This window comes from Coenobita brevimanus, chromosome 41 (genome assembly GCF_032717465.1).
Source record: "Coenobita brevimanus isolate Jiangsu-jjx chromosome 41, ASM3271746v2, whole genome shotgun sequence".
Classification (NCBI taxonomy): Eukaryota; Metazoa; Arthropoda; class Malacostraca; order Decapoda; family Coenobitidae; genus Coenobita; species Coenobita brevimanus.
In genome coordinates, this window is record NC_136994.1 from 10,338,305 (window position 1) to 10,343,317 (window position 5,013).

The window sequence follows — 5,013 nt, forward strand, 5'->3', positions numbered from 1 at the left end:
ACCAGAGCAGTGATATTGAGGAGAAGATAACACAGGTGAATGAAGCTGTGCAAAGCTACAAAAATGATGTAGAAACCACGTATGCTGAAATGGTGAAAGTAAAGAAAGACTTAGAAACAAGGGTGGAGGAAAAAAGCATTAAAAAGGAAGTGAAAAGAATAATCCAGAACAATCCAAAGTTAGTCAGAGATTCAGTAGAAATAAATGAAGCAGTAGTAATCACTGGTATAGAAGAGGAAGAAATTAAAAACAAGATCACAAGAGACAAAAAGGAGATGGCAAATGTAATGAGCTTACTGAAAGAAGTATCAGAGGAAATCTGTAGTAAAGACATAGAGGAACACAAAAGGTTAGGGAAATACGAGAAAAGCAACACAAGACCTCTAAAGGTGACTTTCCAGAGTGTAAACACTGTGGAAGAGATACTAAAAAATGCAAAGAATCTTATGGAAAAAGAGGAGTTCAAAAATGTATGGATAAAAAGATGCCCAACACAAGAGGAACTGGAATTACTGAAAGAGAAAAGGGAGGAAGCAAAAACAAAAAATGAGGGAAGATCAGAAGAGGACAAGAAGAAATTTTTTTACAAAATAATAGGATTGCAGGTACGAAAGTGGTACACAAACAGGATGGAAGAAAAAGGAGGAAGGTAGTAGAACCATGTCATGACAAGTATATAAACAAGATGATAAAGTTGATGTACTCAAATGTGGATGGAATGGTATCTAAATTACTAGAGATGAATGATTATGTCAGAGAAAATGAACCACAAATAATATGCCTAACTGAGACAAAATTAACACCAAGGATATCCAACGACATACTAAACTTAGAGGAATACAATATATGGAGAAGAGACAGAAATTTAAAAAAAGGAGGAGGAATTATAATATTAACTAAGAAAAATCTAAAAGTCAATGAAATAAAACTAGATATACCATCACAAGTAGAACTGATTGCAGTAGACATCGACACATCTGAAGGTAAAGTAATTGTAGCCAATTTGTATATGCCACCCAGATCAAACACATGGGAAAGAGACGAATATGAGGACCTGGCAGAGAGTACAATTCAAAGTATAAGATCCTTGCTACATAAAATGGAAGAGAAATCGGAAAGAATTATACTAACTGGGGACTTCAATACAAATATAAATTGGAATACTCTAGATATAAATAGCCAAGAAAGCTGTTGGGACCAAAAGCTCCTGGATCTCGTACAAGAGTTTTTCTTAACGCAACATGTGAGGGAAACCACTAGAAAAAGAGGACTTGATGTACCTTCAGTGCTAGATCTAATATTTACTAGGCAAGAAAATGACATTGACAGTTTAATATATCACCCTCCACTCGGCAAAAGCGATCATGCAGTACTAAATTATAACTTCAGGATAGCATATGACATAGTAAACAGCAATGACAGTTACAAAAAGAGCATAAACTATAAAAAGGGAAATTATCAAGACCTAAAGAAGTATTTCTTAGAAGTTGATTGGGAAAATGAGCTTAGAGGACAAGATTTAAATTTTTCATTCATTCATTGCCAGACGCCATGTATCCCAGACAGGGTGGCCAAGGGCTCAGAGTTAATTGTTTTACAGGGAGGGGCACCAATCCTCCACCAACCCCACTTGACGTAGGGATGCCAACAGCATCTGGTGTTCCCCGGCGGTCACCCATCCAAGTACTAACCAGACCCAACGTTGCTTAACTTCGCTGATCGAACGGGAAGCGGTGTACTCAACGTGGTATGGCCGTTGGCATAAGATTTAAATGCTGTATATAAAAATTTTTGTGAATTTTATGAAATAGGAGTCCAGAAGTACATCTCACAGCACAAGGGAGCAGATAAGAAAATACAGAAATGGTTCAATACAGAATGTAAAAAATCAAAAGAAAGAAGAGATTTGTTGTGGAATAGATACAGAAGACACAATAGTGAAAGGGCGTATAATAATTACAAACAGGCAAGAAACGACTATATAAGAATAAGGAGGGAAGCCCCAAAACAGTTTGAGGAGGATGTAATAAATAAAAGTAGTGATCAACCAAAGCTGTTTTACAGCTATATCCAGCTATATCAGAAGGAAAACCAAAGTAAAAGATATAATACAATCCATTACGGACGAGGGAATCACTTATACACAAGAGAAAGATATTTGTGAAGCACTAAATACGAATTTCCAATTAGTTTTTACAGAAGAAAAAAATTTTGAGAGGGACTATGTGGAACACGCATGTCCACACCTACTACCAGATATACAAATAGCAGAAAAAGTAATACAGGAGGAGTTAAGTAGATTAGACAGAGGAAAAACAAGTGGTCCTGATGAAATTTCATGTTGGGTGTTACGAGAATGTGCAAAGGAGTTAAGTAAACCATTATTTTTAATTTTCAAGAAATCCTTGAGTCAAGGGAAACTACCTGATATTTGGAAAAAAGCAAATATAGTCCCCTTATTCAAGAAAGGAAATAGACAAAATCCTCTCAACTACCGACCAGTATCACTGACCAGTGTTGTAAGCAAGGTATTAGAAAAATTTATAAGAAAAGCTTGGGTAAATCATCTAGAAGAACACAGTATGATAACAGAAAGACAGTTTGGTTTCAGAAAAGGAAAATCATGTGTTACTAATCTGTTGAGCTACTATGACAGAGTAACAAACACAATACAGGAAAGGGAAGGATGGGTGGACAGTATCTATTTAGATTTCAAGAAAGCTTTTGACACAGTACCACACCAAAGACTTTTCTGGAAGCTGTACCATCAAGGAGGAATTCGAGGCAAACTGTTTTGTTGGATGCAAGACTTTCTCACAAAAAGAGAAATGAGGACAGTACTAAGAGGAAACTACTCATCATGGAAAGAAGTGACTAGTGGAGTACCACAGGGTTCGGTGCTGGCACCAATCATGTTTTTAGTGTATATAAATGATATAAACAGTAACACTGGAAATGAGAGCTATCTGAATATGTTTGCAGATGATGCAAAAATACAAAGGAGAATTACTAGCACAGACTCTTGTAGGGAACTACAAGAAGAATTAAATAAACTTCATGAATGGAGTAGTACATGGCAAATGGAATTCAATGTGGACAAGTGTCATGTAATCAAGTTTGGTAAAAGTGGAAAAAGACCTGATTGGGATTATAAGTTAGGAACTAAAACCCTATACACATCAGAAAGAGAGAAAGACCTAGGTGTGATTATCAATAACAGACTATCTCCGGCTGACCACATCAGCGAGAAGGTACGGAACATGTATACACTGCTCGCAAATATGAGAATAGCATTCACATACATAAATGAAGACATGCTAAGAAGGATAATAACATCATTCATTAGACCAACCCTGGAATATGCATCAATAGTCTGGAGTCCTCATCTCAAAAAGCATATAGACAAGATTGAAAAAGTTCAAAGGGCCGCTACAAGATGGATACCAAGCTTAAGGGACCTAAGCTACGAAGAAAGACTAAATAAACTGAATCTACCAACACTACAGGAGAGAAGGAAAAGAGGTGACATGATAATGCTATATAAGTGCATATCAGGAAAGGAGAAAATAGACATAAATGATTACTTAACATATGGAGAAGCATCAGCAAGAGGACACTGCAAAAAACTGCATAAGAAGAGAGGTGATAAAGACGTAAGGAAATTCAGTTTCCCAAACAGAGCAATTGATCAATGGAATGCACTACCGAATGAAATAGTGTGTGCCAAAACAATTCACAAATTCAAGGATATGTACGATAAATATGGTCTAAGACACGGGACAGTACGAGCTTGACTCATTCCTGTAAAGATACAATTAGGTAAGAACAATTAGGTAAGAACACACACACACACACACACACACACACACACACACACACACACACACACGCGCACACACGCGCGCGCGCGCGCAATCGACGTATGAAATGGAAAACAACTCATACCTCCCATGTGCCACTTTCATAGTACTGTACATCAAATCGATTTCATAGTAGAGCATGTCAACTGAGGCCCTCGGTACATTCCCTTGAAATGTTGGGATTCCAAGGGGTTACTTTGGTTTTATGAGTAAATTTGTAAAAACATAATTTATTGAATGTATCTACTACCTGCTGAAAGAATCTTCTCTATCTCATATAGAAGAAAAGTTATTAGTCTCTGAAAACCATCGCGGCAAGGCCGTGTCGTGTCGGACCGGGCCTGGTAGTGTCATTTCTCAGCAGAACGTAAACATCAGTTCACAACGTTTGCTCGCTTCCCTCGCTGCGCTTCCTCACTCTTAACATAATTTTTGGTGCGTCTGCTGTTCAGGAAAGTGTTGCAGGATCCGCAATAGGCATGATATTATTTGCAATGATTTTAGTTTAACTCAGGCTGCTTCAGTTTGGTAAAATCATGAATGGTACTGGACAGGGACGCGTTCATGCAGCTGCGTCGTCATATCATAACCAAGGGGCGTTCCCTCCGACTGCATAAACGTGTCGGAGCTCCTGAAAGATGATAACGAGCAGGAGAATAGTAGCTTCCGTTTGCAGTTCAGAGGTTCAAGTTCACAGAAGCCCAGGACCACAACTACAAATAATGAACTGAACGCTGTGTAGGACCCTCAGGTGATCGGGACAGTTCTATTATTTTATTCCAGCCAACGTTAGAAGATTTTATTTAGTTCAGAAAAAGACATAGGAACCTTACAGTGTTAATACGATAACCACGGTCGAAAAAACTAGTATTCAATTCCAGCTAATGCCAGACGATTTTCTGCGACTAAGAGCGAGGACAGAGAGAGTTCATACCGTCGCTAGAGAAGGGTCCTACACAGCGTTCAGTTCATTATTGTAGTTGTGGTGGCTTATGTGAACGTGAACCTCTGGACTGCAAACGAAAGCTACCATTCTCGTGTTCGTTATCATCTTTCGGGAGCTCCGAGACGTTTATACAATCGGAGGGAACGCCACTTGGTTATGATGACGCAGTTGCATTAACGCGTCCCTGTCAAGTACCGTTCAGCACTT

The 5,013-nt window shown here is 38.4% G+C and overlaps 1 non-coding gene across 1 annotated transcript; it reads right to left on the reverse strand.

Moving 5' to 3' along the window:
* Positions 1 to 1,642: 1,642 nt before the first annotated feature.
* Positions 1,643 to 1,761, reverse strand: LOC145397589 (5S ribosomal RNA). The gene has a single exon (XR_013897005.1). It is a non-coding gene; the product is annotated as a 5S ribosomal RNA (ribosomal RNA).
* Positions 1,762 to 5,013: the final 3,252 nt, after the last annotated feature.